The following is a 20,419-nucleotide window of genomic DNA, read 5'->3' on the forward strand; positions in this document are numbered from 1 at the left end:
GTAGTGAGAACCTGCATTTTTATCAAATTTAAATGAATCATTTATGGTTGGAATATGGGCAAGTTCAAAAAAACTTTCCACAAAACTTGTGAGCGTGCAGATGACTGTCCTATTGCAACCTGCATTGTTTAAACAAGCAGATAATTATTCTTATTTTAATATTTTACTCAATACTGCCTTTTCTGGTTTCATTAAAACAGGGAATTATCATAAAAAACAAGAGAACAAAGGAAAAACCTCTTAAGTTCTTGACAAAACTGTCATTGATTTCGAGAGGAAAGAGATTTGATCTTTTTCTGCAGTGCTTATCTAAATCCTTGCTAAACAGAAGTTTTTAAGTTTTGCTCTAGGACACATCTAGGACTATCAAGTCTCCTTCAAAAGAGCAGTATTTCAGCTGATACTACTCTGAGCAGAGGCAATTAGGGATTTGCTTCTGACATCTGTGTATGTTGTAAGGCTGAACTAAAGCAGATCTTTGTTAAACATTATTTGTGACAATGGCCTTACCTTGCATGCAACAGCTAACACCTCCATTTTCATCTCCCTCCGAGTGTCCTCTGGTGGCTTTCAGTAGAATGAGTTATCCCAACAGCTCACAATGCTGGCTGCACAGGGAACCCCAGAGCAGTGAATTAGAGGTCAAATTTGCTGTTTGTAAGAGAAACATTCTGCTGGGGAGCATGGCTGGAAAAATCTGAGACAGTGAGTCAGGAGAGGCTACTTCCATCTTTTAAGTACTGTTTGTGCTTGGTAGGGGCTTAAACTAGTTTGCCAAGGATAGATAAGACACTCAGTATTGCACATTGTTGTTGTTAGCAAGTTTACTTTTAGAAGAGGTACTTTAACATAGATTAAAGCCAGTATTTGACCTACCATAATCAAAGGTAGTAACTGTTGTCTTTTAGCATACTGGGCCTCTGGAAGTCAGACAGCTTTTATCTTGGTGTTGTGGACAGTGGTGAAATGTGTTGTATCCAGCTGATAAATGCAAAAAGCAGCAACAGACTAGCGAGGAATTCTCCCTGCAGTCTAATGATCTGTTATTCATCGCTGTTTATAAGTGCCCTTACTGTATGTTTGCTGTGCTGTCATGGAAACAGCCATTCAGCCAACCAATTAAGAGAAAATTAAAATGACGTTGTCAAGATAAGCATATGTTAGAAATTAATTTATTATCTGTTTCACAAAAAAAACCCCAACAAAACAACAAACCCACAATATTTTTAATTCTTAAGAATCCTGTTTGCATTTTTCTTTTTGGAAAAAAATTAAGACATATTCCATAAATGTACAATCCAAGCACTAGCTATGTGAAGTCTGTGCCTTCATACAACCTATATACAATGGATCATGAGTGACTTTACAAGTGCATTTAATAGAATTACTTCATTATACTTTACTATGATGGTTTTCAAGTCCTCACATAGGAGTAATAGACTCCACCTATGTCTGGATGCTGATTTTTTTTTTATTTTTATTTTTTATTTTTTTTTACATGGCAAAAAACCACAGTAGTGCCACCATGGCACGTTGGTACATCATGCCACAAATAGTCGTGAGACTTGTTAGTAGCTTCTCCAAAGGTGCAGCTTCATAACAGCATTGGAAGTGCTAGGGCCCTGCCTTCCACTCTGCATTCCCTCTCCAGCTGCATCCCTGCTTGCTCCCTTGCACTGGTGTAGGTAAACATTTATCTCCCTGTGATGTGAAGGAGAAGCACCAGTTGGGTTCCTTTTCTCCCTGAACCTGCTCAGATGAGCACCAGCCCCATCGCATAGTAAATGGGGAGAATACCTGAAACGACATCCTCATCTTATGATGTGGCTCCACAACACAACTGCAAGGATGAGAAGGCCTCCCCTATGAAGTGTGCTGCAGTTTAAGCTGTCTCAGCTATCTAACTCTTAAAAACTGTATTACTCCCTTTACTGGAAAATTGTTCTAGTCCATCACCCTCAGTGGAGCTCCTTAAGATAAGCAGTCTTCTCTGCGACATCTCCAGTGTGTCCTCTCTTGCCACAGAAGCATATTCTCTCCCCAGCTCATGTGGAGGCAGGCAGATATGTAATGGTAGAGTCAAGCTGTGCAATTTTCCCTCCTAAGGGATTCTCTGCTAGCACTTTGTGGCCCCATTAGAGCTTCTCGTTGCTGCTTTAGCAGTGCAAAAAGCTGTGCTGCACAAGGGAATCTACCCAATAGACTCTTACTAAAATATCACTCTCATGAAGACAACAGAAAAGCCACCTCCAAAGTCACTAGAGTCAAACTGTAAAACTACACAGAAAATAAGAGGATATCAAAGCCTGGATGGATAAATCTTCTTGTGCTATTCTTGTATTCAGATGAAGAAGGGGAAACAATAAATCAGTGCTAATGTGCATGGAGACCTGGAATGTGCTGCATCTTTCTCCAGTGATACATGGTTGAGAAAACAGCTGATGAAAGTCATTATTTATAGCAAGTATAAAAAACAGTGCTAGTTAGAACTCAATAGCTGTCACCATCATTTTAGCAAAAGCTTGTGAGAGTTACACCAATTTGATGGTGTCTTAAAGTGAGCTGAACTGTAGAGAACTGCAGTTTAGTTTCAGATACCAAGAAAATAATCAGTAACAGTAGTAATCAAAATGAATGAACCCTAGTGACTGCAGAGCTGTCAGCATCTTTTTCCCTCCTGCTCCAGCTGATCTCAAATATGACAGTACTGAAGAAGAATCCACTACAACTACCAAGTATGGTACAGTCTAAATGAGACTTTCTACTTATTCTCTCACTCACCTGGGAGTACTAAACCTTATCCACAGAATACAGAAATCTTAAATCTTAAAAAATCATACAAATTAAGATTTTTTTAAACTATCACTTGGTTTTACACCTGTTTTTATGGATGTATTTTGGTTTTGTTTATGCTATTACCAAAGTTCAATGTCCATAACACTCAGCCACACCAAGTGTCCTAACCCATTCAGAACAGATAATGTTGGCTTAATTGTATCTCCATACTGTATGTTCATTCCTGCAGTGGCTTGTTTTCCTCACTATCTTAATGAATAATATTGCTGGAATATGTTTTACTTATCCCTTCTTCCAATTTCAAGCACACTCTTGCTTTAAACTTGCCTTAACCCACAGATGTTTTTTCAGCAGCAGTCTAAAATGCACTGATACAGCAGCATCACTTTACTTCAGGAACAGAACAGTGCAATTTATGCCCCTACAACAAAGTTCTCCTCCAGTCCCAACATACCTCTTTGGATCACTTTAGTCCTTTCCTGTTGTGTCCCATGATCTTCTTCAAATAACTTCCACTGATGGTCCCCACTTTCAGAAGCTTCAGATATCTGTGTCACTCTTTTATCAAACAACACAGATGCTGAATTTATTCCAAAAGGTAACTCAAGAAGTCTCTAGTGACTTTATGTGACTTTCAAAGCACTAAACATACTAGGCTCATCTAATGTAAGACATCATACCTGCAGCTTGCCTCTGATTCAGAAGTGCTTTGCGTCTTAGAAGCGTTGAACTCATCTAATAATGTCTGGATGTGTGCAAGTCTTCAGGAGCCACATAAATCTTAAACTTTGGTCTGGATTCTTCATAATGCATCAGCTGGTGAGCCTGTCCATTTCATTACTTTTACAGTAACTTTTTCACTTGATCTAATTTAGTTGTTAATTTTATTTATTGATTTAATTTACTTTTTTTTTTCCTTGGATATGGTAAATATCAAAAGGGATAAAAAAGTCATACATCCATATATAGTCCAAGCTGATGTTCTATTTCTACTAGCAACATTATAGTATTTTTACATCAATCCTGTCTTGCAATACTTGTGATGATGATTAGTTATTCATATGCTATCTTCTTTAACTATATTAGACATTAGGCATACATCTGTTTTTATACGGTTTATGATCTCACAACTCATTTCACCCGTATTTTTAGAAACAGGAGCTTTAACAAAACAAACATTTAAAAAGATCCAAGAGCTGCTTGACTGTCAGTGTTACAGTGTTACTACAAGTAACACTGAATTCATCAACTTGTAACTGTTGCTATTTAGCATCAAACGTCCTTTGCCTTGAATCTGGGCAGTGTGTCACCAGCTCTGAGTTCTCTACTGTGCTGGAATTTTATTTCAGGATTTACTGCAATCCTGTTTTGAGATACTGTCTTTTCTTCCTTGCTAAGATGAGACTATAATACACTACCTCCTATATTGCTCCCACTGAAATCTTTCTATACGTATGGACGCAGAAAGCATATCAGTGTGACGAGGCAGCATTCCAGCACATACAAAATAGGTCAAAGCCGAAGTATTCTAACAGTTTATTAAATAGAAAGGTGGATGTTGAACAGAACTATGTGGAGGCTATTAGGGCAGACCATGCTTTTACGGTCACCTTGCCAGCACCACTGCACCGTCGCTCGTTCGCTATGGAGGGCGAGGAACTCTGGAACTCACTGCTTGAGAAGATGGGCTGGGAGACTCTTTGGCGGCGGGACGATGGCCCTGAGCCCCCTTGTCCCCTGCCGAGGCTGATGGTGGCCCTGCTGCCTTGCGTCTTGCGGCGGGCACCCCGACAGCACCCTCCTTGCTAGTTGCTTGAAAGGACTTTATAAAGCAAATCCACCCGGTTTTGTGGCATTTTTACATTAAACACTAGGTGTCACTGGCATTCTCTTAACGCCTTCTGTTGAAATCGGCTGCGAGGTGCTGGCTCAGCCTGGTGCCCAAATGCAGAGGATTTTTCAGTGCCTGCTCCTCTTTGGCAGAGGCCCCAGAAATCCTAACTTGGTTCAGGTATGAAGCTATTTGCAAAGCACCCACAGTGCAAGGTGGCTGCCCAAAATCAGTATGTGCCTGAGAAGCAGCAAGAACAAGTAGTATTTTTGCAAACACAATTTTCACTGCTTTTGTGTGTTCTCATTGGTCTCAGACAGCCACACAATGACAGAAAAAGAGTAGTATTTACCCAGGGAAAAGTATGAATTGCCTGGTTATTATACCTCTAGGGAAAAAGACTAATAATCCACACAGTCCTGTCCCTTCTCTGAAGGAAAATAGCTGTCCAGCACAGTGATCAGGTCATACCCAATTTTCTGTGCTGTGGAGAGCACAGAGCAGAGTTTTGCTTTGGAAGAGTCATAAACAAGAATGATATTTTAGCTCTAGTGTAATCAAATTCAAATATTGCCAGAGGTTTACAAAATAAATTACCTTGAGAATGAAATAAGGTCTGAATAAATGATCTTGGTTATTTTTCTGTCCTTTGGGTAAAATTTAATGAGTTTATAGAATCATAGAATCATAGAATGGTTTGGGTTGGGAAGGATCTTAAAGATCATCTAGTTCCAAACCCCCTGCCATAGGCAGCAACACCTCCCACTAGACCAGGTTGCTCAAAGCTCCATCCAACCCGGCCTTGAATGCTTCCAGGGAGGGGGCACCCACGACGTCCTTGGGCAACCTGTGCCACTGTCTGACCACCCTCACAGTGATGAATTTCTTCCTAATGTCTACTCTAAATCTACCCTCTTTCAGCTTAAAGCCATTCTCCCTCACCCAAGCTCTTTGTACTGAGGTTTATGGAATACAGGCAACACAGCGGCTGTTTCTCAGGCCAAAAGTCAAGGAGACCTGGAAGTGGCCTGGCACACATGACACCTATCTAAAAACTGACAGAAGAATTTCCCCACTTGTGATTTTCTTTTGTGACCAGGCAGATGAAGAGTTGCTCCCAGGTTTTCAAAGTACACAAAAGAATACACAGATATCTGAGCTGGGAGGTCTGACTGACTATGAGGTAGGTTTCATATACTGTGCTATGGATGAAGATTTTAATGGCTTCTGAAAGTCTGAAAAACAGTTATAAATGCTAAGGTTAGCACTAGGGTGCTCTTTATGTCTGCACAGAGCTGATTACACCCAGCTCTTGTTCAAGATGCACCCATTGTTCAGCTCTGCAAGCTATATCTACCCTGAGCCCTGAGCCTCCTTTCTATCCCCCCACAAGTAACCTCGTAGAGGTTTCCTGATCATTCAGGATAAGTTTTGGCATCTGATCTGGAGCAGGAAAGAAATAGTTTTAATCTCATCTTTTAAAACATCACCAACTCCTTTATCTTAAGGAGCACATATAGAATTTCATTAAGAATCAGACGCAATGGTTCTAGATGGTGATGATTAAACACTCAAGAATTACTTCCAAAAAATAAATACACCCCAGTCCTGTGTCCACTTCCACCGCTTTCCCTGGACTTCAAATGTTGAGTAAGGAATTGGGTTTCCTGCTGTATTCTAAGGACCCACCACATCTGGCCCCAACCTAGATGTTTGTTACCCAGGGACCAGCAGCTTCTCTATGTTGCAGGCTTGGGGCTGGCAGTAAAAACATAAGGGCAGAGCCCAAGCTGTCTTATTCTGGCTAGACATGAAATAAAAACGAGTAGAAAACAAATGCTATTTGAGATCAAGCCATTGAAGGATGAAATCTGTAATAAAGCTTTTAGTTCTGAATCGTTCATTCTTCCTTTATCCTTTCACTGTGAATAAAGGTTCCATATAAAAAGCAGAGTTGAATTACACAGAAATCAACCAAGTAAAATTGCGTATTTAAAATATATCAGAAATGTATATGGTGGGTTAGTATAGACTTTTTTTTTTTTTTCCCCAAATTCAATCAATTTTACGTATTTAAATGAGTTCCATATGGAAAGCAAATGAAGCTGCTTTTTTTCCTTTTTTTAAAACTTTTTTTTTATTCCCCCCCCCCCCCCAACTAATTCATCTTTCTAATCAAAGCAAATACACTGATATTCAAAATTTTGCCAATTTCTTTGTTCCCCCTTCCCAATGGAGAGATTCTAATGACTTTTTCAGACTGCCAAGCGCTGATACAGCTAACAAAGTCATACATTTGAAAATCTAATGCAACTTCCAAGGTTGATAATGTGTGCATACTTCAGAAAACCATTTGTTTACTTGTCTTGAAGATCTTATCTGGTCCTCATGGTCCTGTGCCTCACACACTCAGCAACATTGATGTCCTTCTGTCTTACACAAGATAGAGATATTAGCCTAAATTGGCAGAGAGAATATTTCCATTAAAACCCCAATGGTAAAGAAGTTTCAAAGTATTAATATCTTTCCTAATCCCGTCTCCCCATATTGCCTTAGATTTGTTCCAACAACATTCAAATGTTCAGTTTCAGGAGTAGAAAAGTCAAAAGAGTATTATCAGCATTGTATTTATATTAACTCCAGTAAGCTAATACTTATTTTTTGTCCCCCATATTTCAACTTTAAGTCTCAACTGAAGTGCTGATATACCAGTGGTGCATATTGCACAAAATTGCATGCAGAGTTTACCTACTTATTCAGAAGCGTAACTAGACTTATAAAAAGCAATTAACCACTATTTTATTTTATATATTTCAACATTGTCCATGAAATCCTAATTTCACTGAAATCACTAGGAACTCTATAACTAGTTTTAACCAAACCAACATTTTACTTCTCCTTCTCTTTCTCTCTCTCTGTGGGCCAAGGGTCACATTAGTCTTTTAATAGAATTCCTTAACCAAAATTTTTCATTGATTTCTTCAGGACACAAACATACCCAAAATGTGTGATACACAAAGTAACTAATCTACATGCCTAACAAGTAAATAAACACTTGCTGCTTTGGCACTGGACAGTCTGCAATGCCTGCTGTTCCTCTCACTCCAGGCTCTGTCATTCAGAGGAAAAGTGAGTGGGAGTTCAACTACCAAGCCTGTCCAGACATTCCTCTATTCCTTATTTTTTACGGTACCTTAAGGCTATGTTGGTTCTCTGAAAGGTGTTGCAGCTTCTTTTGTCCTTCCCATCACCTTCTGCACAATAAATCTTTTAGCCTTCACATTTATAAACAGCTTAGATGATTCAGCTTCTTTGCCACATAAACTGTTAGATGCAGCCTTCTATTATTTCCAGTTATCAAACTACATAACTTATTTCATCCTTCCTTACAGCCTGGGTTATTGGCAGACCTATCTGTGTGCTGTGCCAGCCTGCGAGATTAGCACACCCGTCTGCTTCAAATCTGTTGATTATCTGCAGATCAAAGTCCCATTTGACTGTGGCCATTAACACATTTTAGCACAAGAATATAATTCCAAAAAGGCTTCTGCAAAGATTTTTTTTTGTTTTGGTAATGCTAAGAATCTGTTGCAGGTGACCCTTTTCTTGAGGAAAGTCCAAGTGATTAAATGCTGTTGGGAAGCAAGTAAAAAAGAGTTGTGGTGCACTAGTATCTAGGGCACATTTCTGTGGCTGTTTATTCAAGCCTTCCAAGAAATAAAAGGGAGGGACTGGCAGCATTTCACAGTTATCTTGTACTCTAGCTCAAATATCTTGGGCACAAGATACAGCAAACAGTATTTTCCTTGTGTGAAATGTCTTGTGCTCCAAAGCCAACCCCCTTTTTCAGTCCCTCTCTGGACTTTGTGGTAGCTGAGCTTCCCTGTTCATTAAACGTGACAAAATGTTGCTTTTCTCACAAGAGTGAAGTGTTCAGGTTGGCTGTAAGCCTCCACTGTTTTAATTTGGAAATTATGTAATGCAAATGATAAAGATTTTCCTGTCCCTTTTTTTCTCCAGGACAGCCACAAATTACCATTTGTTATGAGCAAGTTAACTAGGTGATTGCCTTTTAAAGTCAGATAGATCAACTGCATAATTTTCTATTTGAATCTTCTTGGTAAAGCTCTTTTCTAGTTGAAGCTCCTTAGTAAAGCAACACCAGATCACAAAAATGTTGTCTGAAGTGAGTCCAAGCTCAATATGCAACATGGAGCCCTAGTAAGAAGATAAATCTTTCTGGACTATCATCTTTTTGTTCTCACATTTCACTGATATGTGTTACCCACTGTGAGAGGAGGAAAAGCCTCAAGGGCTGTTGTTATTTCTCAACTGTGAATTTCCAGCTACTATATTTATGGCTACAGTATCAGTCTTCATCAGGATGCAGTAAATACCTTTGCAGAGGTCAGTATCTTGGATTTAGTTCAATTGTTATTTTCAGTGGTGAAAGAAACTTGACTTAAATCACTCCTGTCATGTACTTGAGACACTCGGCTTGTTCCACTGTTTCCCTCTCCCTTCTCAAACTAAGGACAGATTCCCTGCTTGAAGCCACTGTAAATAAGAAACCCTGCTTTCTTACCTTCCTGTCAGCTCTTCTTCAGTCTTCCTTTTCTGCTAGCACTGGTCCGATCCTTCACACTCCACAGGTATTTAAGTAATTTCTGCTTTATCATCTCCTCATGGCTTTCAATCTCTCTGTCTGCATCTTTACACTTTCTTAGTTTAATTTCTCTGTCACATGGCCATTGCCCCTGAATCCCTTTTCTTTTTAGCTCTCCCTTCCTGATTCTGTAACATCATCCTTGCCCTTCCCTTACTCCACCATCCCCAACTCCAAAAGACCTTGAAAAAAAATATTCCAAAAGGCTGTGCAACCATACGAAGAAATGCACCTGTCTGAAAACCCATCCTCTCCCATGTGCATCTGAGGTCTTACATTCAAGCAAGACCATTATTTTTTCATGGTTCAATTTATCTCAGGCTTCATTCCTGAGCACCTTATCATCCAGTCATGCAAGATATCTCTAGCATCCAGATTTACAGATTTTGTACTGCCCATATTCCTGTCACTTTATTCTGAGTGAAAACTGATGGCTCCATACATGGACTTTCCCCCCTGTGTTTCCACACCTACGCCTTCTACCCACCTCCACATGCTTCACTCCTGTATTTGACACAGACCTCTAATTAGCCTAATTAAATCAGATCGGTGTGTCCTCTTTATAGGAATGAATTATGTATTAAAAAAAAAAATTGATTGGGCTGAAATGTAACCTCCCTGGAACTTTTTTGCTCTGAGCAGATGTCATTTGTAAAAATGTGCTAGCAGCTTGCCTGCCTGAGACACAAATCTTCCTCCCTTCCTCCCAGTCTCTTACCTCTGCTTTTTCTTAGTCACTTGTTGTAATACTTTCAAACTCTAATCCAAATTCCTCATTAATCTCTACCTAGTAGAAATACATCCACAACCGTCTCGTTCCCTCAGAGAGCTGATTTTCCCTGCTCCTCATCATATTTCCTCACTTTCACTTGTTCTTGACTCCTCTCTGTGATCTAGCAGTCTCCCATCAGCCTCAGACTAAGGTTTTGCATTACTTGCCCCCAAAATAGCAAGCTTTTCAAACTGTATATCCATCTTTCTTCTTGCCATTATCTCCAACACCTTTCTTAGAACCTCACATCTGGTGCAGAGAGTCACATCATCTTCATGTTCGAAGTCTCTCTCCTCTGAGGAACCCCTCTAGCCTTGTTTCCAGTGCTCCAAATAAGTCTTCAGCTCTGTTGTATCTGCTTGAATTCTCAGGACACTGTCTCCTTCTCCTTTTACTTTCAGGTGGCTAGTCAGGTCTACTCACACACATTTAAATACCACCCCTGGTCCACGAGTGTGGAAACTGTCAGACCTCTTTCCTTTAGCTTTCATCCTGCAGCCCTCTGCTTATGTTTTTGAATGGGGTTTCTAGTACTTACATAAATAATTTTTCCTTTGGATTGCAGAAATCTTTATGATTGTTCCCTCACTTCAATACTTTTGAAGTCATTGGTGAATGTGTTCTCGCAAATATAGGCTCTCCCTTGACTTGTGTGTGATTTGTTTTCTGGCTCATACAGAATTTCCAAACCCTGTGGTGAATGAAAAGAGCTACTGGAACCAATGGAAAACTCCCTTCAGGAGGTCCCCTATCCTGGGTGGCCTTGTCAAACCGTATGATCATCAAACTTGCCCTCCAGCCAGACAATTATTTATCTACCAGTTTCTTGCTCAGGCATTTCATTAGCATAGACACTCCGATCACATTCTCAGACATCTTCAATTTTTTCCCAATAGTTTTTTCTCTCAATTTCTTTCCAGAGGTTCCTTCTGGAGGTAGGAAACAGATGCAAATCCGAACAATAGTATGTCATACTGTTAAATGTTTGAAGAGAAGTGGCAAAATGCAAAATTGAATGGGTAAATTGTTTAATATAGTATCTACTAAAGATTAGACCAAGATTTCCAGTGCTTTCCACATGGAAAAATTTTGAAAATTCAATTCTAAATGCTCAGAAAATTTCTTGGCCATCTCGTTTTAAACTCTTGGATACAAGATACTTGAATCTGCCAATTAATTATTTCTATCTACTATCAAACTGTTACTGTTAGAAAGGAAAATATTTCCTGCTTGTATGTGACTCTACCAACACGGATTTTTCCTCAAATGCAGAGAATTTTAATTATTTTTAGTCTTTTTTACATTTTTCAAATTTACCAAGTTATCCTATAATGAGATTGTGCCATTGTCATGAAGATAATGAAAAAACTGTGTACAGGAATTTCTTTTTCTGCATTCTGTTGCTGCAGTTTTGTCATTTGACTTTCCTTACCAGATTTTTATATCACCTCATTTCTGATGTGTCTATTAATACTGCAGGAAAAGAGAAATTTGAAAATGCTGTATTTTTTATTTTCTTCCCTCTAAGCAGCATACTCTTCTTCCTTATTTACAAGACTGTGTTTTTTCTGTAAGAGGTAGGACTTACTTGAATGTTCCCAGTTAATAATCCTGGGGTTTTTTTCTGAACATTTTGTTAGTTTTGATATAACTTTCATCATTTCATCATTCTTTAAAGAAGATAGTTCAGATTTGCTTATCACCAGCATGAGCTGCATTCTGTTTGCCTGTAGCAAATGTTTCTGAGTTAGGGATCTCTTTGCTCTGAAGTTACCACCAAATTTGGTCTACCAATCAATTCCTCTGCATCTTTCAAAAAGTCCCCTGAGCTGGACACAGCACTTTTTGATTTAAGAAACTGTCATCTCTAACATTTAAAAATTCCAAGGACATTTTATTACTGGCAATGTGAGACTAGAAGTACAAGGCATTCAGATTGAAGTCCCCTATGGTAAAATGCTGATTTTCCCACACATTATAAATAGATGTTTAAGATATCACACCCTACCTCATTCATTCAAGTCAAATAAATCTGCTTCAAATATACTAGGTTCCTCATGCCTTTTCACCTCTATTTTTTCTTCCTCATACATGTTTAAATGCTAATTTTCCCACAAGTTTCACCATTCAAATCCTTATTCTCCCTTCTTCAGGCACAGCTCTCAATTAGCATGAGTTACCTCTTGCTCTGCCTCCCCAGCTACTTTCACACCAATAAGAGAGAAATGTTTTGATTTTGTGTGTGTTCTTCAGGATGGGTTGACTAGAAGACAACTGACCAGTGGGAAGAGGATGTAATTCAGCTGACATTGATTTGGAGCTGAAGAGGGAGGTTTCATCTTGGCAAAAGACTGATGTTTATCCAAAAGAGACCCTCACCAAATTATTCTCACCTACCAAACAAGACACTTGCATTTGGATCTCAGCCACCTTTGTGTCATTATCACATTCCCTTATTCCTCATTACCTGGTTCTTTTACATAGCCTGTTAGAGCCATGATCTCTCAGGAAACAAATTATGTTAAAGCCTCTGCTTGACAAAGGCAGCTTCAGGAAGGGCTGCAGAAAGATTTGCTTTCCTGCATCACATACGGGTTTGGAGGCCTTGTGGTCTCTCAAAACCAGGGTTTCTTAAGGACTAGAGTTGTACCAAGGTCAACAGTTGTTCTTCTTGGTGCCTGGGACATCTAAGACTTTTGAGAGGAAGTGTTCTGGGCACCCTGTACTTTGAGCAAAAGGAGGAACATAATCTACTTGAGCCTTAGACCTGGCTTCCCTTGGCCAGTCAAATAACAAGGAACCCAAAATTGGAGCACTGGGAAGAAAAGGGGAAAAAAAAATAATTTATTTATTGATTGATTATTTGGAAGAAAATAAAAAGACTCCTTACCTTGCTTGAGGATTATTTGTGTTTATATGATTAATAATACATTTGTAAAATTAAGTCCATAAATTGTTTGGTTCAAATGCAACAAATGCAAATATTTTTAATTCCAGAACACTATTAAAACAGTAGAGAAATAATCAATCTTTATTCCCCAAACTATGAAAATGCATTTAGAAAGGAATAAAAACTATGAACAGTAAATTCTGCTCTAAGACAGGAAAGAAAAAATAACCAGAATCTCCTGCAGAGTCCCTGATGGCTGAATGTGTGAAATTAATCACTGACAGATGGAGAGGACAATTCTTCACGCAGTGTTGAGCTTCCTATTCTCTGAATGACAGCCAGTTAGAATAAGAGAGCCAAAGATAATATGAGGTGCTTTGCTGCATTAACTTTTTGATCACCAACTGTGCACCTGCAGCAAAAGGAGTTTTGCCCAAAACCTGAACTGGGAGTACATCTTCAGTAAGTATATATTAAACCTGTACTTGCATTTCCTTTGGAAGTCTTCCAAAGTGCTGTTACCATTTGTCACCAACCTGGTCAAACTGCCCCCTCCCCAGCAATCCCTACACTTGAATGTTTGGTGCAGACTCTGAATTCCTGTGATTTTGGCTCTCCTTTTTTTTTTTTTTTTCTGTGCAGACTCCTTGGTCTTCAACCTCAAGTCATGTTTTGAGGGAACACCTTACTTAATCAGACCCCTTGATTCCCCTTTCCTGTGCTCAAACCTTCTGCATCGTAGACTTTCTGTTAGTTCCTTCACCATTCTCACAAAAAATCTTTGTGTATACATTTCTCTGGAGTTCCAACACATGTTAAAAACAAGGAGAAAACAGTGGTTGCTGAAGATTCTGAGTTGAAGATCACTGCAGAGAGGCACAATAAGCATCACTGTGTGCTCTATAACTTTTTCCTAAGTTTTCAATATTGTACCCAGTCAAAGCAGGATGCTAGACTAAATTGTCTTTCACTGACTCAAAATAGCTGTGTACCTGTGATATAAACCAGCAGGGATTTTGCAGAGAAGTATCTAAAACTTTTTTTTTTTTTGCCTCAAACAATAGAAAATAATAAATACATCTAAGCCAATTTTATTGTCTTAGTTTTTTCACCAATGTCAAATGTCTTCTCCCTTACAGAGAAAGAGAAAGGATTTATTTTGTCTTCTTTTTCTACTCAAAATGGTAGCTGTGATGGTCTCCTTTGTCTCTGACTCAGTCTTTTGCCAGGATGAAACCTCCCTCATCAGCTCCAAATCAATATCAGATGAGTGATGTTCTCTAGCCACTGGTCAGTTGTCTTCTAATCAACCCACCCTGGAGAACACGAACAAAATCAGTGGTTGCCACTCTTTTCTTTGACAGTGATTCCCTCTGAATGGCTGATCAAAAGACTGCTTTGACACAAAGCAGACATAAAGTTAGCTGGAATGTAATTCTTCAGACTGATACCTGTGTGAGTTAAAGGAATAATGTCACCTGAATAAAGGTAGATACTTGTAAGATGAAATGTGTCAAATACTGGATATCTGTCCTGCGGCTTAGAACAGGAAATGAAGGATAAGCATCATAAACTGCAACTACCAGGCAAAAATACTGATAGATAGCTGGTATTTTTTTCCAGATGGGATTAGGTTTCTAAACATACTGTTAAACATTTGAGAAGTTTTGGGTTTCATTTTTCTTTGTCATAGATATATGTAAACATGTACATGAAAAATTATAGTATTTGAAAGTCATACAGGACACACAAGACAAATGTTAAAAGCCCTGTTCTGTAAGCATGTTTGCGTACTGATATTTTTATCCAGATTTAAAGTACAGCTCTGTGTTCCATGTCACTCAAATGACAGTACTTAAAATCACTGCTAACACCTTCCAAGCTGGTAAGCTTTTTTCCATGCTGTCAGCTAAGTCCCGTTACCTTTATCTGGAGCCTTCATATGCTATGAAGTTCAGTGACTTCTCAGCTCACGTTCACAGAAATATTTCAATATTTTCTTCAGTTCAACAAAAATAATGTTTCAGGATCAATGTGTGTCCTAGGGCAGGATTAAGCCAATGCTTGGTAGTTCATCAAATTAGTATTTCTGGTGGCCTGATTGCTTTAATCCCTATTTAAAAACAAAACAAAATAAAACAACACAAAACCAACAACAACCACCACAACAAAAAAACAACAACAAAAAATCCAAAAACCAACAAATCCCAAAGCCCCAAAACAACTCACATATATAATGAGATAAGTTTTTCATATATATAAACCAAATGCCAAGACTACAAGCAATACACAAGGTCTAAACCATATGGTCTTCTCAGTTTATCTCAATGGATCATTTTAAGAAGGACATGGACTTGGAGTGAGTCCAGAGGAGGGCCAAGAAGATGATCAAAGGGCTGGAGCATCTTTCCTGTAAAGAGAGACTGAGTTAGGATTGTCCAGCCTGGAAAAGGGAGGGCTCCAGACAGACCTTATAGAGGTCTTCCAGTAGCTGAAGGGGGCCTAAAGGAAAGATGGGGAGGGACTTTTTACAAGGGCTTGTAGTGATAGGACAAGGGATAATGGTTTTAAGCTGAAAGAGGGGAGATTTAGAGAAGATATTAGGAAGAAATTGTTCAGTGTGAGATTGGTGAGACACTGGAACAGGTTGCCCAGGGAAGTTGTAGATGCTTCATCCCTGGAAGTGTTCAAGGCCAGGTTGGATGGGGCTTTGAGCAACCTGGTCTAGTGGGAGGAGTTCCTGCCCATGACAGGTGTGTTTAAATTAGATGATCTTTAAGGTCATTTCCAACCCAAACCATTCTGTGATTGTATGATTCTACCATCCTTCTTTCTGAGGTCCAGCCACTGTGGCTATCTCACTGCTGTTTGCTTCCAAAGCAGAACCCGGGATTGCTGTTTGTGTTACAGTAATTAAAAGAACACTTGCAGTTCATTTCTGCATCCAGTCTTCCTCCTATACATGCTAGTGTAGTCCTAGCTGTAGTGTAATTAGTTTGGCTCTCCGGTCACTGAAGAAGAGAACTTGTGTGGGTGGGAACTGCTGCCACCTGCTGCTGCTGCTTTATCAGAGCCATGCCTGAAAACTAATGCTTTCTGAAAACTGGAACGAGCTTCCCACTTTTTCATGTGGGAGCAAAATGAAGCAGAGGTAAATCAGAACTTCCCACATTATTACCATGACAAAGTGTAGCAGAAAAAAATGAGAGCACTAAGTAGGTCCAGGTCTTTGGTTAATGTACATTTGTGCTGCTTCTTTTACTTTGGAAGAGTCAGTACACTCCAGTTGAGGGTCCAGCCCTTGTCAGGGTCTTTAAAATTTTGAAGAATAGTAATTTATAAAAAAGTAGATTCTGCAAGCTCTTTTCCTTTTGATGAGGCTTTTTTTCTTCTTCTTCTCTAGTATACATTGCAAGAATTATCAGCATTTTAAATCTTTCTTATGTATTTTTCTTTCTTTGCTTGTTGGTTTATTCTTCTGTTCAACAATGTGTCTGCATGACATTTCTGATACCAGTCAGCTCCTGATTCCACTTGGAGCTGCTGTGCCTTGAGCAGGGACAAATTCTAGAATGATTAATGTTGCATACAATCCACGGAACAGCCAGTTCCTATGGGTACCAAAGTGACTGCAACTATAATGGGATGCAATGGGTGTCTCTCCTGCCCTGAAAAGCAGTGTAGCCCACACGGAGTGTTTTCACTGGGTAATTATTATTTTTTAAATTTGGATCCAATAAAGAACTTATCTATATTCTGACCTAACATTTTTAATTGTTAATGCTGCCCACCATGCTTTGTGTTCTTCCCTCCATAAACTGAACAAAGTGTTTGGTCTCTTGCCAGCCACAGATTTATTGGAGTATGGATTACACATATTAAACACAGTCATCAGGCCAAAAAGGTTCCATCACAATCTGCCTATGAGCTAACATCATTAAGAGGCAGACTTCTTATATCTTCATGACTGATACGCTGATCTTTCCCACTCCATTGACTAATGAATTGACACACACAATGTTCTTCAGCATTAGTGTGCATCCCTTTGATTTACAGCACTAAAGTATGGGACTGCAAGTGCTCAGATGCTGATGAATTCCAAACTGCACTTGCACCTGGCTGACCAGAACGCATCACTCTGAGGAGAGCATTGCTTGCAACCCAGGATTGTATATAATAAATGTGGTAGGCCTCACTCTGCTTGTATTTTCACCTCTACAATGCCATCAGACTGCTTGCCTTCCTGAGCCAAATCCTCAGCTGCTGTGAATGACCACACATCGATTTACATCAGTTGTTCTCTAAGTAGTATCTCAGCCTTTTGTTTTGTCAGTTTTAAAGATATGTCTGGGAGCCACCAATATATGCTTGCTCCAAAGGTCTGTCGGTACCAGAGAAAAGGGCTCAAGAGAAGCATTTCTGCCCACAGTGGGTTTCAGCCCTGCCAGTCTGCAGCTGTGCTGGGAAAGCAGTGGCTGCTGGCCCAATGCTGCCTCTGTGAACAAAGGGGAGGAGTGAGGTTGTGGAAAGATGGGAAAGTGAAAGGAGATTTGGCCCAGAGGTTTTGTCTGTTGAACTAATTGTCTGGCTACAGGCTTGTGTTTTGCCAGCAGCCGTGTATTTAAGTTACCTACAGCACAGACTGTTACATTTAAGTTACCTACAGCACAGACTACCCATGACTAACATGAAATACAGACTAACTTTGACCCTTCGGATGTTGCTATCACATAGAACACTCATCTTCCAGTCTACTACTAAATTCATCTGATGAAACAGAAGAGCCATCCCAGGTACCATCCAGTCTGTGAGCAAGACAAGGCGGGAGCAACTGCTTGGATGTGTCCTGGATGAAAGGCTGAACATCATTTGCACTGGGAGTTGGTGGTGTATTGAGCAAAAAGAAAAGCCAGTAAAACCATTTTTTTTTTTTAATGTAGCAAATAAATCAGGATTTTTATAAGTCTGGTAACTATTGGACCATTCAATCATCCAGATCTTCCCACAAAAAGACATATTTCAGCCTCTGACATAACTTTTCAATTATGACTAAAATATAGTATTATTTGTAGATTCTTGGTTTATTTGTTTATTTTAGTTTTGAGATGCCTCATGTATTTGTATAGATTTCATATCAGTAAGATGACAGATTTACACTTGTTTAATGAGACAATCTGGAGACACAGACAAGTTTCTTCCTGCTACTCTTGGAAAAATAGTATGCAAAAAAAAATTTTAAAAACCTGATCAGATAGTCTAGTTAACATGAAGGGGAAAAAAGAGTTACTTTAGCCAATTTGCTAACATGATCACCTCTTGTGAAAACTCATAGCAAACTTGGCACATCACTAATATACCCTGTCACACTTCAGGAATAAGGAGTGGGAGGTTTGTCATTAAAAAGAGAAAGAGGTTACCCTAGATGGAGAGAGATGTTAAGGAAAGCCGACTCCATATCCCAGAGATCCAACATCTCATGGAAAATACAGGAAAACAAAACAGAAGTTATATTCATTTTCCATGCTCTCATTTTCTGAAGAGAGCCTAGATGGTAAATAGAAACTAGTTGTTAATGTTTGTAGCTGACAAAAGTTGAGGCGGAAGAATGAAGAACAAAAAAATCAAATAAAGAGTCATACCACCAAGGAGATTGTTACACTATATGCAATCAAAATTAGATCATTTTTCAAAGCTGTTAGATTTGAATGCAAGATGCTTCTGGGCATCTTTAATTTATGTGACTGCTACTGGCAAAGCAAATAAGGTATTTTGATACTGTCCCTAATAGCATTACAGGGATAAAATGTATCACAGAGTGACAAGGTCCTATACAGCACTGCAGCACCAGTTATACGGAGAGTAGAAAAACCTTTCCTTTTAATACCTAGTTCATGTTGACCCTCATTGTGGATAGACTGTACTTACTACACTGAACTGAGTAACGGAAATAAGTGTTTTAAAAGTCTAGGTAAATTATAATTAAAATTTCTAATGCCTGCTGAACACATGTCTTAGACAATCCCGGCTGGGGGGAAGTAGGCTGACTCGAGGCTGAAACTAAATTTCATTGTGAAGAAGCAACAACACTGTAATTCTCTGTGAATATATTGTGCTGTTTGGAACAAAGAGATGAAGTGGTGGGTGTGAGAAGAGTAGAAGACACAGAGATGGGTGTGGGGCACTGGGAAGAAGAGCTGCTTGTATCCAGTGCTAGGAGAAAGATCCACTATATGCCTGCATCCAGGTGTGATGTGGGATCTTACAATAGAGCCTGTGGAAGGTAGAAGAGCACTTGTGCCAGCACAAGTCCAGACTATCCACCCACTCACTAAAGAGTCTGGTTGAATTGTACAAGAAAAACACTCCTTTCTTCTCCTGGCCAGCAGCTGCAATGAGATTCCTCTGAAGAAGAGCAGCAAGGGACAGAAGATTTGCAGACCTTCAACAGCAGGACCTCATGCCTAAAGGACCATCCCAAGTATTTCCTTTTACGGCAGGAGTCCAGGTCTGTTTCCTGCACAGAGGAGGTCTGCTTGGAGAATAGGACTAGGGAGCCTTGTGGAAATAGTTCTCTAAAGAGTGGAAAGAGGGAACACAACAGTGGATGATTTACTGAAATAAAAAGTCCTTTCATTTAAATAAATTTCAACCAGACCTCAGTCTTTTTATCTTGTTAGTGTTCTTACTTGGCCTGTGGGGGTCTTGTTGCCTTCGCTTCCAGAAACTTTCATGTGTTCAAAGATGCTGTGAAAAATTACATGTATTTTTACTTGAAACCCCCTATTTTGAATTTCCCATCTCCTGCTGTTCATTCTGCCTTGGAAAGTTCCTCTCCAAATAAAAGTTATGTTCTGTCCTACTCTGCTTCAGATCTGCTGGCTCCTTCACTTCCCTTTTCCCTCAAGACACTGAAGTAAAGAAGACTGTTCTTGATCTGTCAGGCTGGCATTCCAGGCGGGACACTAAAAAGTGGATAAATTCAATAATGCTCCAACTGTGCTTCCTCTCATGTGCACGAATTCCCCACCTCTTTTAAAGGTGTAGGAACTCCTTCACAGAGGAAAAAAACCCAGCTCCATGGCAGCATGTGGACCACCAAGGCAGCAAAAGCAGCCAACAAATATTAAAAAGCTGTTCCTACCATGAAACAGAGGTTGGATTCATTTGCACAAGCAAACTCACAGAAAAAGTCTGTTGGTCAATATTCTGTAAGCTGAAACACAGGGCAAAATGTTAAATTCTCCTTGTTTTCTGTGAAACATGCAGTGTGAACTGAAAATACCAACCTGCTTTTTTACATGTACCAATATCCTACATACAGTGCCCAGTGAAGCAGGGCTGGCCTTTCCCTGCCTGGCTCTATAAACCTAATACAAGTCTCTTTGGATCTTCAGCAGCATCAAGCATAGACTGTATTGTGACTCCTGTGATGGGCTTCTTCCTTCTCATTAGCTGCAATTTAGA

At 39.5% G+C, this 20,419-nt stretch overlaps 2 long non-coding RNA genes across 2 annotated transcripts in view; one reads left to right on the plus strand and one right to left on the minus strand.

Moving 5' to 3' along the window:
- LOC127381520 (uncharacterized) overlaps window positions 1-8,311 on the minus strand; it is a 23,364-nt gene extending 15,053 nt beyond the window's left edge. The window contains exons 1-3 of the long non-coding RNA XR_007888735.1: window positions 7,821-8,311; window positions 6,989-7,084; window positions 511-608 (exon numbers count right to left, since the gene is read on the minus strand). This is a non-coding gene — a long non-coding RNA (uncharacterized LOC127381520). The remainder of the gene's footprint in view (window positions 1-510; window positions 609-6,988; window positions 7,085-7,820) is intronic.
- Window positions 814-19,745, plus strand: LOC127381521 (uncharacterized). Its single transcript, XR_007888736.1, has 3 exons — window positions 814-3,615; window positions 5,727-5,810; window positions 19,339-19,745. It is a non-coding gene; the product is annotated as an uncharacterized LOC127381521 (long non-coding RNA).
- The last annotated feature ends 674 nt before the right edge of the window (window positions 19,746-20,419 follow it).

Source organism: Apus apus, chromosome 2, assembly GCF_020740795.1.
Source record: "Apus apus isolate bApuApu2 chromosome 2, bApuApu2.pri.cur, whole genome shotgun sequence".
Taxonomy (NCBI): Eukaryota; Metazoa; Chordata; class Aves; order Apodiformes; family Apodidae; genus Apus; species Apus apus.